The 12,845-nt window shown below is 47.5% G+C and overlaps 1 protein-coding gene and 1 pseudogene across 5 annotated transcripts in view; both read left to right on the top strand.

The window, feature by feature from the left end:
• LOC125635436 (rho-related GTP-binding protein RhoC pseudogene) overlaps nt 1-12,266 on the top strand; it is a 57,668-nt pseudogene extending 45,402 nt beyond the window's left edge.
• Nucleotides 1-12,845, top strand: part of TMEM150C (transmembrane protein 150C) — a 46,287-nt gene that overhangs the window by 8,402 nt on the left and 25,040 nt on the right. The window lies entirely within an intron of this gene.

Below are 12,845 nucleotides of genomic sequence, written 5' to 3'. Positions count from 1 at the left end.
CTTTTGAGCAAAGTGAAAATTGTTTGCCTAAAAAAAAAGGTTATGATGGTGAATGTTGTACCTGCGGTAGTCATGACCATCTGATGGCTGTCTGGTGTCCTACTGCATGTGCCACGAATTGATGGTCTGGAGGTACTTATGACCGTGTCTCTCAAACTACCATCTTGAGTAGCCTTCTTGCTGGTAGTCTCTGCAGAAAGGCTATGAACTGAAAGGGCAACTACACTGTTCTCCTCTCTCACTCCAGGTCAGAACTGAAGCATATAAGTGGGGCAGTTGGGCGAAGCTGTACCAATTTTTGGATAAATAGAAGCCCTCATTCTCTAAGGTTGTTGATTGTGGGTACTGTGCCCCATCCCTCATCTGAGGGGTGGGCCTTTTACTCTTCTAAGCTCCGCCCACTGTCCCTATATTTAAATACACTGATGCATTTCACCAGAACTAGTCCTTAACATAATTGCAATTAGAAAAAAGTAAAGGAATAGGGGACACTTATTGCTTCTCAGACATCATTACTGTAGTTTTAAAATTATCTTACTTCCGAAAAAACAGATGATGTTGCCTCCTCCCATTATTCTCTGACCCCCTTTAAAGAAAACTGGCCTGGGGAGACAGCACAGTGGGAGGATTGTGGAGGGACATTCAATCTGTTTTGATTGAATGGGTGAGCAGTATAAGGAGCTACCAGGTGAGAGAGGGGAGCTGGGAGAAAGCCCTTCCCTTTACCTCAGTATTTTCTGATCTGTTTACAAGTCTCAGCATCCTGTGGTTTATTAACCCACTGATCAAACTCCCCAGCTGAGTGTGTGGGATAAACCTGAAGACATTCGGCAGCCTCTGTATGCTGTTGGCGTTCATGGATTATGGGGAAGTTATGTAATGTTCTTATTTATGTCTTTTAAAATGTAATGATGGGGTGTCACTTGTTTAGTGATCATGGGTTTAAAAAAATAAATGAAAGAAAGATGGCAGGCTCCCCCTGAAAAGAGTCCTTGTTTGTTCCCATTTTAACATTATTGATTCACATAAATTCTTTATGAATCCTCTTATGATTTAAGCAGTTTCCTGCCTCCTTTCTCCTATCACCATTCTGCATCTGAATTGCCTGAGATGAATCAGTAGCACAGCACTGTGAAGTGCAGTAACCGCTCTCTTTGGTGTATTATGCAGTTTCTGAATTGGACCCTCAAAACACATTTACACGTTCCAGTCTTAAAAAAGACATACAACTCTGTTAATGTGATAATTTTGGTTCTTTCTTACATTCATATCCCCTGGCTGTATCAACTTCAGGAAGAGGCTATAACTTTGCTCTGCTTTTATTACAATTCTCCCACAGCTCCACAAATGATGAAACTCCCATTCCATCGAACATACACACTTCAATTACCGCACGCATCTCGCCAAACATGCAGCACTGTGCACTCAAGGTTCATTTAATGTAAACATCTTAATTTAACTCACTGAGCAAATTACTTGATCATCTGGACAAATTTAAGATGTAGCTGAGCAATGATAGCAGTGTCCCTGCAACAGTGCAGGGCGTGAGAACCCGATTGAGAAACCTTCCCTTTTAAAAAAAAATCCTCTGGCGATATGAATGTGAAGCCAGTTGCAATTTGGCATCCACTCACTTCACAGGGGGCTACTGAAATCCAGGGTTCCCTGGAGTTTCACGATTCTATAGTGTGAGATTGAACACCCTCTTTTTAATCCACTTGGATGCACAGCAGCTGCCTTCAGGAAAATGGACAAATTTCACATGGTGGTGTAAACAGAGCCAGAAATATAATACAATTAAAAGAAAATCCATTGTATCAAGGAGGCTGTAGCCAGCTTTATGTCACTGGGGGACTTCCGGTGAAGAGATTAAAAATGAAAGATATCTTTTTACACACCCACAACTATATACTAAATGTAACATGAATATTTGGTTTAGGATATTGGTAAAAAATGTGTGCACACTAGGGTAATCTTTCTCACGAATCAAAGTCCATGCTTCTGGTCCAATATCACTAGTCAAGGTAACGATACAGCTGGAAGCAGAGCTGGTCAGAAAAGGGTTTTTTTCCCTGGTGGCAAATTTCACTGAAAACAAATCAAAAAATTTTTTTTCTAAGTTTTTCCATGGAAAATTTCAGTTATTTTTGGCTGATTACCAAAATATTTTTCTCTGGAAATGTTGCCATGGTTCTTCAAGGGAGTTGTGGTTTGGGTCCTTTGTGCTCCCGTTCGCCTCTATAGGGTGGGATTCTGGATCCAAAAAGAATTAGATAGGTTCATGGAGGGTAGATCCATCAATGACTAGTAGCCAGGATGGTGAGAGATGCACTCCCATTCCTCTGATTGCCAGAATTTGGGACCGGATGATAGGGGATGGATCACTGAAAAATTGCCCTATTCTGTTAATTCCTTCTGAAGCCTCCTTTGGCCCTGACCGCTGTTGGAAGACAGGATACTGGGTAAGATGGACCATTGGTCTGAGCCACTGGCCATTCTTATGTGGAACTCCATCTTCCATCATACACCACGGTCTCCCCTCTTGGAGAGGGAGAGAGGAGGCGGCGTATCATGGGAGCTCCTGGCCATGGTGTATGAAGGGAGATGAAGCATGGCCCAGAGAGGAGAATGGGGAGTTGAACTACAACTCCTCTGAGGCGCTGCGGCAGCATTTTCCAAATCAAAATATCTTAGGTTTTGGCTAAGAAGTTGTGGGCATATTTTTGACACAAAATAAAAAAATTCCCTGGAAAGCAGCCACTTATTTGGGGAAAATTTTGTTCTGCGATACCTCAATTTTTCCACTGAAAAACAGTTTTGATAGCAATTTTTCAACATGCCCTGCAAAGAAAGTGTGGTGAGAGAAAAGTAGTGTTTTGAAAGCAGTTCAGTGTTGCATACTGGATCTACATGGTTGAAAAGAAAAATTCTGAACTGAATAGAGCCAAATATTGTAGCTGGATTTTTTTTAAAGGGTTGGTTACGTTTATGACGAATAACACACACTGTAAAGTAAGATAAGGACAATGACCTTTCGTCCTCTTTGCCTGACAAAAATTGTCTGAAGCTGAGGAGGGAGTCAGTGCAGAGAATGGCAAAGCTGCCACCTTAGTTGAGAAGCTGGCCCCATGGCACACAGCGCCTGACCTAAAGCCCAATGAATTCAGTGAAAGTCTTTTTGTTTATCTCAGTGGGCTTTAGGTGGGAGCCTTTTAGATCTGTATCCTGATGTTGAATCCCCCTGAAGTTTGGGATGGTCACACCTGGGATTTTTATTTGAGCCCAGCTGTAGCTAATAATCTAACAGCTGCTTTGGCATTTACTTCAGTTCACCCTGTTTGCCTGAGCTCCTTCTTAACCATAGGTTCCAGCTGATGGAGATGGAGGAGGAGGGTTATTAAACTGGGAAAGATTAAAAAGAGAAACTGAATTTCCTGTGTGGTCTTGTGGCGAGGGCACTAGATTAGAAGTCACAAGACCTGAGTTCTGTTTCTTGTTTCCCCACTGCTCTGCTGTGTGACCTTGTGTAGTTCACATCTCTTATCTGTGCCGGTCTCCCCTCTTGGCCTTTGTCTGTCTTCGTTAGTCTGGAGGGCCGAGGGAGAATAGGGAAAAATATTTCCAGAGGAGAGGAGGCACAAAAATAACTTGCCACATAAATTATACAAATGTTTTATAATGACTGAGGCAGTGATTGACTGAATACGTTGGAGGTGCTGACCGAAATCTGCTAGAAGATGGTGGCATGTGGGCACCTCATCAAAAGAAGAGGTGGAAATAAGCAGACTGAATGTAATACATTTTAAACACTTTCCCCCTCTCCTTCCTGAATATCAGTCAAAGTATCTTTCTGGGTGTCACGGTGAAGTGGGTGAAGGAAACTTTTTCCTTCCCACCTCCACTATTTATCTTTCAGGTGCAAACTAACCCTGTGTGTGTGAGAGAGACGGACAGACTATGGTGCTGGTGGACAGCTCCAGAGAGCACAGTCCTCTCTCTAGCCACAGAATCGGAGCAACACAGACAGAAGCAGTACAGGCTTCCACATGCTGCCCTGCAGATGTGCCTCAATCCTGAGTCAGAGATAGTGTCTCTATGGTTAGGATAGGGGGCTGTCTTCATCCGTATTCAACCTTTAAGTTTTCTGATGGGGTGCCAGTTACGGTCACACCTGGGGGAATTCTACGCCACTGCGCATGCGCGGAATTTATCTCCCCCCCCCCCCCCTTCCCCCAGGGATTTCTTTGCTTCTCTGCAAAAAAATGCCTTTCTGATGGGGAAGCAAAGGGAAGCAACAAAAGCAGTCTTGCGACCCTCCCCAGCAGTTTTGGGTGTTCAGGGCAGCCGGCAAAGAGGTAAATCACTGTGGGGTGGGGGGCAGGACTGGGGAAGACCTGGCTGGTGGCTCCTACCCTGTGCTGAGCTCAGCTGCTAGTCCCAGCTGGGCTGGGGAGGATGGGACTACTTCTTTCTCTGCACGACATCCAGGGCCGTATTAGACCCACTCCCAGATTTCTCCCCCAGCTGTAGGAAGCTCTGCACATGCCCCTCCCCCACTAGCCCCACCACTGCGCTTCCTGCACCATCGCTTCTCAGCTGCAGGGGAAGGGATCATTGTACAGGGAGCTGCTCCCTCATCCACCCAACCCCCATGCAGCCAGACCTCCTTGCAACTAGACCCTCACACCAAACCTCACCACCCCCCACACACCCAGAGCCCCCTCTGATGAGCCCCGCTCTCCCTGCACCTGGACCGCCCCAATGAGCCACCTGCACCCAGATCCCCACCCTACCGAGCCCCAACCGGCTGCACCTGGATCCCCACCCCACTGAGCCCCACTCCCCCTGCATCTAGACCCCCCACTGAGCTCCCCACACCCAGATCCCCCTGCCAGGCTCTATCCCCCCCCTGCTGAGCTCCAACCACCTTCATCTGGACCCCCCTGCAGAGTCCCATTACCGTTGCACCCAGAAGCCCCGCAACAAGCCCCTGTGTATCCAGATCCCCCACACACGCACCCGGATCCCCTACTGAGTCCCCTGCATCCAGATTGCCCAACACAGAACCCTCTCAGCCCACACCTGGATCCCCCCCCACACTAAGCCCCTCCACACTTAGATCCTGCCTTGCTGAGCGTGCCTGCCCACAGTTGGTGCACCTAGCATGGAGGGGCAGGATTCTGGGGTGTTTCTGAGGCAGGCCCAGTCCTTGCACTGTTAGGGTTGGGTGCAGCCTCACCGCTGAATCTGTGTCCCAGGGCTGTGGGGGGGGGGGGCTGCACAGTGATCTCCTACCTCGGTGCAGTCAGTGGCTTGTGTTCCCCAAAACCATGCTGGAGCCTCCACATTTGTTTGACAAATAAAATTTGCAAAATTTTAAAATATTGTGTGCAGAATTTTCATTTTTTTTGCACAGAATGCCCTCAGGAGTATGTGGTGCTGGTGTCTGTTTGTTTGGGGGAACTAGATTAATACCGTTGAGATTTCACAGACCAGCCATCTGAGGGCAACAGCCTTTGCGCACTTCTGCCATAGCAACCTGGTGATACAGGCTCTGCTGCTCTGTTATTTACTAAGTATGCAGGCTCCTAGATGTGCCTTGAAGAGTTTGTAGTCTAAGGGTTTGATCCCGCAAAAACGTGATACTGAGTGTAGTACTTAATAGTGTGAATAATCCTATTGAAGACGAGGAGCTGCTTCTGGCAATAAGCGGTACATTTGGTACTAGGTGTTTGTAGGATCAAGCTGTAAGACAAGGCAGGAATAACCTAATATTTTAAGTGCATACAGAATTAGAGTCAAGGGGTCAGACCGTTTAAGGCCAGGCAGAACTACCAGATCATGTAGTCTGACCTCCGGTATAGCACGGGCCCCAACCCCACCCAGCACCGCATACTAAACCCAACAACTGAAAAAAAGCCCAAACTGCATAGCCCTCAAAGTACATACGTTAATTTCTCAAGTGGCTGCATGTTCATATTGTATCTGCGCTTCCCCTTTTGTCAGTTCCCGAGCCTCCCGGTATTCTCTGGTCTGATTTTCAGAGGCGATGACTGACCTCTATTTCCATTGATATGAGTGAGAACTGCAGGTGCTCAGCTCCTCTGAAATTCAGGCCACTTGTCGTTACCCCTAGAACCTCTCACCTGTTTTACCAATTCAGATATATATTTACCCATTACCAGTCCCCTGAGCCACTCATTCCCCCAAAACTAGGTGTTTAGTATTAAAGGTAAGCTCTAGAAATTCAGCAGCCAGGAACAAATCATATCCTTCCCTAGCAACCTCTGGTCCCTCCACAAACAGGAACTGAGTGCTTTGCTGCCACTAATATTTGTTCCCAGTGAGATGCTTGTGGCCAGGCTGTGTGGTTTTGTGTCTTAAAAATAAATCCAGCCCCCGACGTACTGAGCTCTTTGAAAACCTGGCTTCAGGTGACTGTGCTGTATTTACAAGTAGTGCTGGTTTTCGTCAATACGAGTCTAATGGATGTTGTTAGAGGAATCCTGACATTGTTTACTCTATTGATCTTTTCACAAACTGAAAAATTATTTTATTTCTCAAAATCTGGCTTCCCCGGGGGATCCTTCCTTTCAGTCTGATCTGTTCAGTTACGATTTCGAATGTCATTTTCTATTAACAATCCGTAGAAGCTGAACTCTGTACGGCATAGAGAATGTGAAATTGAGCACGGTTTACTGAGGGCCTCTTCCACTGAAGTCAAGTGACTTTAGTGGACATAGGACCAGGCCTTTATTTGTCCCCAAAAAGGAAAAGATCCGCAGCAGGCGGCCATTTAAGAGGATACCATGTTCACCTTTTCAAATGTTCCTTCCAACTGCAGTGATGCAGAACTTCCTGGGGGAACATCTTTCTTCACTTCTCTGTGGTCTCTAGTGCGTGGAACAGAGGCTGAAGAACTTCAGCTCCTGGGATGCTGCCTGACTTTGGGGAAATCACACAAACTTCTCTTTCCTTAGTTTCCTCGTCTGTAGAACGTGTGAAGCCAAAATAGCTTGTAAAGTTCCTTTGTGTGAAAAGAACTGTTGAAATGCCAGGGGCTAAAAAAAGGCATTAGTATTTTTATTATTAATTTATGGTATCGGTGAGGCCTTGATCCTTTGCAGTATCGTATCAGGGAGGAAAACACATGAGAAAACGCTGACGTCCTCTGTCATACAAGGGTTGTCTTCTCCTGGCTTGGTAACAAGGAACATTTGGAACCAACAGAGTAAAGAAATCTCAGCAGTAATTACAGGGGACTTGGCAATGATGGGTGTGTGGATAGGACATGGCACGTGCCCACCTGCTCTCTTAACGCGAGGAAGGGAACGAGGAAATCCGTTACCGTGGTCTCGCAGCATTGAGCCAGCCTTTGGTATACATTGATACATCAAACACTGGCATGGACGGAGCTTTGTTGTAAGTGAGCCAGCAGCAGAGTGGGACTGACTCTTGTCACGACGAGTGAGTGTGTCTAGATACTGAAGTGACAGTTTCCACTAATGATGCTCCTGGATGTCGCCTTTTTCTTGTGGGCTGCATGGGGAAAAAATGAGAGAACTGCGTCCCAGACAGATCTACAGCAGAGGCTGTGAGCTGGAACTGCACTATGTAATTCTTCATGTGGTGCTTGTGGAAATGGAGCAATAGAAATTGCAGATGGAAAAGACCTATATCTAGTCCTCATGTACGTTTCCCTACTATACACTTACTAATGCTTTGTCCAGATAGTTTTGTGTTTCCTGAGACTGGGGTTTCCACTGCTTCCTTAGCAATTCTCCTCAACTCCCTAGTAGATCTCTCTAGCAGTGAGATTTTTGTGATAAGTCACGCAGAAGTTTTCTTTTCTTAACTGCATTAAATGACTTCCAGTTCCAGTGTAGTCCTAAATAACACCTCTCTCTACTTGGTGTGCAATGGGCTTGGGTATGCTGTGAAACTGATTGCCTTTAAATACTGATGTTTAATGTCCTTGGGGACTAACCATGTTGTAACAGGGTTCAGTGCTGCCTGTGTGGATGGCTATAACACTGTGTGGTCACAATGTGTGAAAGACCATCTAGCCCTGGGCTAACGCCTGGTTTGTTTGTTTTTTAACTTTGTTGTTACATCCATGCAGACAGCACCAAACCCTGTTATGACATGTTGATCCCCCAACTATGCATAAACATGGTTAGTTTCATGGTAGAGATAGGCCCAATGAATCTACAAGTGTTCTCATCTTGTTTTCTACCTTTGTGGGTCCTCTTTGTCCTAGTCAGGCCTGATACTGCCTGCTATCCACCTCCAGCCTGGAGGAGTCATGATGCAATCCCTATCCTTTTGCTCATGGAGGAGTGTCATATTTTGTCCAGTAATCGGTCCACACTGCTCCTTAACCAGCTGGGGCTGGGGAGAAATAGGGTAGAGTTATGTGAAACATTCACCCTGTTCCTCAGAGGTTGATCGATCCCAGCTTCTGCTGGGTTGGGGAGTGAAAGATGGGATACAAGGCCTGGATACCCATAGGGCAGAGCAGAGTATTGGGGGCTGAGCTTCAGCAGAGAGCATGAAGCTGCCACGCATCTTCCAGTGCAGTGCCTCCTTTCCCATGGATTCTCCCAGTCTCTGCCTCACACACAACAGAACAGGAGCCAGCTGCGGTGGGCAGAGAGAGAATGGAGCCAGGCTAGATCACAGCAGCAGCATCAGGGCTGTCTTTACTTTGTTACTGCCTGTCATCAGCTATGGGCAGGACTGTGACGGGGGTCCTGGGATGCAAGCAGTCCCCTTACCGCCTTTGTAGGCTACCTGCATTGCAGGTCACAGTGCAACTGGGAGAGCAGCCTCCCACATGAGACAGCTGAGGAGGAAGTAACTTGCTAGGGTTCTGGGGTTATATCCTCTCTGGAGCAAAGGGAACCCAGGAAGGAATCATAGTAATGTCTCCTGAGGCTAGTTCTGGGGCAGCGTGGCTACACGTTGCCCCTTAGTCAAGGCAGACCGTAATATTGCAATCTAGCCCTAACTGAGGGGGTTGCATACTTCATAGCTTAGATAGGCTGAGATTATGGCATGCACCAGGGACTCTTTGCCTTCCTCCCATCCCCCTCACAAGCAGCCTGTGTGCCACCTTCCCATCCTCTTCTGTTCAGAGCCTCCCTGCAAAGGGTTCTGTATGCCCCAATTCCCAGGTCCTCTAGTCTCTCCCACATGGCAGGGGGGCTCTGTGTTCCCCCATTCTTACCTTCCCTGCATCAGCACCTTTGACCCCCATACCAGGGTTCCCCCAGTCTCTCTGCCATGCCCAGGGCTGTGTGTACACCCCCATTCCTCCCAAGCCTCCTTCCCCTCCCCACTGTTAGTCTGGGAGATAAGTCATTCAGGATGTCAACATAGTAAACTCTATGGGGAGGATGAGTAGAGATGAGATGGGGTATTGTTATGCTGCAAGGCATTAATAGGTGCCATCAGCTAGTTGTCAGTTATCTGTTGATCAAACATCTCTTGAAGCTGTGCCTCTGCTAATCAGATGGCAGGGGCTTCATGTGTCCCCCATTTTTCCCCTTTCGGTTTTCTGCTTTCCCCCAAAATCAAAACTGTTCTGGCCATTGATGCCTGTGGCATTCTCTGAGATTTCGGAATTGATTGGATGTGGCGTTCAAAAGTTATCACATGACAGACAGACAGACATCAAGCCAGAACCAGTGAGACCTGTGGCCGAGCAACAGCAGCCATCAGAAAGAAGCTGGTGATTGTGGGAGATGGCGCCTGTGGGAAGACCTGCCTACTGACTGTGTTCAGCTGGGACCCGTTCCCTGATGGCCTACGTGCCAACAGTCTTTGAGAACTACATCGCTGATATCGACGTAGATGGAAAGCAGGTGGAACTGGCCCTTTGGGACACTGTGGGGCAGGAAGACTATGACCGGCTGCGGCCCCTCAGCTACCCAGACACGGACATTATCCTCATGTGCTTTTCCATTGACAGCCCAGACAGTTTAGAGAACATTCCAGAGAAGTGGACTCCGGAAGTGAAACACTTCTGCCCTAATGTTCCTGTCTTCCTGGTTGGACACAAGAAGGACCTATGAAATGATGAGCACACCTGGAGAGAGCTAGCAAAGATGAAGCAGGAGCCAGTGAAGCCAGAGGAAGGGAGGGACATGGCTAACAGAATCAACGCCTTTGGATACCTCAAGTGCTCTGCCAAGACGAAGGATGGCATGCGGGAAGTCTTTGGGCTGGCTTACAAGTCAGGAAAAACAAGAAGTGTACAGGCTGCCCACTCCTGTAAAGCGGCAATGCCCATGAAGAAGGTGACTGCCATCTGTACTGTATCTGTCTTTTCCTTCAAAACTCCCCCCCTCCCCCCCATGTGTGTGAACGGGGTACAGGATGGGAAGAGCGCTGTTAGGTCTGATGTCTAGAGACATCAAAACCTGCTGCCCAAAACCCACTACCTGAAGCACGTACGGGGAGGTGTCTAGTGGTGCTTCTCTGTGCCATGCGTGGACTGTCCTCCTAAGCTGGTCCTGTGCTCTGAAGGGCCAAATGTCCTTGGACCATCTTTGGCTGACGCTTCTGTTTTGTATACACCATACAGTGCATTTGAGTAGCTCTCGGTGTTGTACTTCAGTTCCATTTTATACTAATCCCTCATCCCCCGTTACTGTCTGATGCTCTGGACAGATTCTCTACAATATTTAATCTCTACCTACATACTGTTCCATTAGACTCTCTGCAAAATAAGAAAGCTCTGACACAGTCTGTTCTAATCCTTGCCTGTGGGTGTATGTTCCTGTCCTGGCATCCTGGTTGTGTTTTCTTGAACTCTTGCTTTGTCTCCAAGCCAAGATGTTCAGCTGCTCCTGCTCCAGGGGGTTTTGGATTCTCCCTTTGGTTAAGGTGTACAGCACACCCACCAGCATTTTGTACACAGAGGCAGTCTCTGTTCTGTCTGCACTCAGAGCCTTGCCCTATTCCACCAGTGCTTTGCAAGGAACTGTGCTCTGCTGCTGTCAGAAATGCCCTCTGTTGCGCTTTCACCATGGACCTGCTCTGTGGTAGTGTCTTCCTATCCTCTTTCAATAAAGTAAGGCCTTGTAAAATAAAAAAAAAATCAAGCTGATGGCAAACTCAGCCAATAAATCAGTGATCCTAAAACCTGCCGCAGATCATCACTGAGATACTGGGTGATCCTCTCAAAGCCCTGGTTTACACTAGGACTTTAGGTCAAATTTAGCAGCGTTAAATCGATTTAAACCTGCACCCGTCCACACAATGAAGCCCTTTATTTCGACTTAAAGGGCTCTTAAAATCGATTTCCTTACTCCACCCCTGACAAGTGGATTAGCGCTTAAATCGACGTTGCCGGCTCGAATTTGGGGTACTGTGGACACAATTCGATGGTATTGGCCTCCGGGAGCTATCCCAGAGTGCTCCATTCTGACCGCCCTGGACAGCGCTCTCAACTCAGATGCACTGGCCAGGTAGACAGGAAAAGAACCGCAAACTTTTGAATCTCATTTCCTGTTTGGCCAGCGTGGCAAGCTGCAGGTGACCATGCAGAGCTCATCAGCACAGGTGACCATGATGGAGTCCCAGAATCGCAAAAGAGCTCCAGCATGGACCGAACGGGAGGTACGGGATCTGATCGCTGTTTGGGGAGAGGAATCTGTGCTATCAGAACTCCGTTCCAGTTTTCGAAATGCCAGAACCTTTCTGAAAATCTCCCAGGGCATGAAGGACAGAGGCCATAACAGGGACCCGAAGCAGTGCCGCGTGAAACTGAAGGAGCTGAGGCAAGCCTACCAGAAAACCAGAGAGGCGAACAGCCGCTCTGGGTCAGAGCCCCAAACATGCCGCTTCTATGATGAGCTGCATGCCATTTTAGGGGGTTCAGCCACCACTACCCCAGCCGTGTTGTTTGACTCCTTCAATGGAGATGGAGGCAATACGGAAGTAGGTTTTGGGGACAAAGAAGATGATGATGAGGAGGAGGTTGTAGATAGCTCACAGCAAGCAAGTGGAGAAATCGGTTTTCCCGACAGCCAGGAACTGTTTCTCACCCTAGACCTGGAGCCAGTACCCCCCGAACCCACCCAAGGCTGCCTCCTGGACCCAGCAGGCGGAGAAGGGACCTCTGGTGAGTGTACCTTTTAAAATGCTATACATGGTTTAAAAGCAAACATGTGAAAGGATTACTTTGCCCTGGCATTTGCGGTTCTCCTAGATGTAGTCCTAAAGCCTTTGCAAAAGGTTTCTGGGGAGGGCAGCCTTATTTCGTCCTTCATGGTAGGACACTTTACCACTCCAGGCCAGTAACACGTACTCGGGAATCACTGTAGAACAAAGCATTGCAGTGTATGTTTGCTGGCATTCAACCAAAATCCGTTCTTTATCTCTCTGTGTTATCCTCAGGAGAGTGAGATATAATTCATGGTCACCTGGTTGAAATAGAGTGCTTTTCTTCAGGGGACACTCAGAGGAGCCCATTCCTGCTGGGCTGTTTGCCTGTGGCTAAACAGAAATGTTCCCCGCTGTTAGCCACAGGGAGGGGAGAAGGTTGAGGGGGTAGTCACGCGGTGGGAGGAGGCAAAATGCGACCTTGTAACGAAAGCACATGTGCTATGTATGTAATGTTAACAGCAAGGTTTGCCCTGAAAGAGTGTAGCGACTGTTTTATAAAATGTGTCTTTTTAAATACCGCTGTCCCTTTTTTTTTCTCCACCAGCTGCATGTGTTTCAATGATCACAGGATCTTCTCCTTCCCAGAGGCTAGTGAAGCTTAGAAAGAAAAAAAAACGCACTCACGATGAAATGTTCTCCGAGCTCATGCTGTCCTCCCACACTGACAGAGC

Source organism: Caretta caretta, chromosome 4 (assembly GCF_965140235.1).
Source record: "Caretta caretta isolate rCarCar2 chromosome 4, rCarCar1.hap1, whole genome shotgun sequence".
NCBI lineage: Eukaryota > Metazoa > Chordata > Testudines > Cheloniidae > Caretta > Caretta caretta.
Note: the sequence above shows the minus strand (reverse complement) of the source record. Positions and strands in the feature narration are given on the sequence as shown.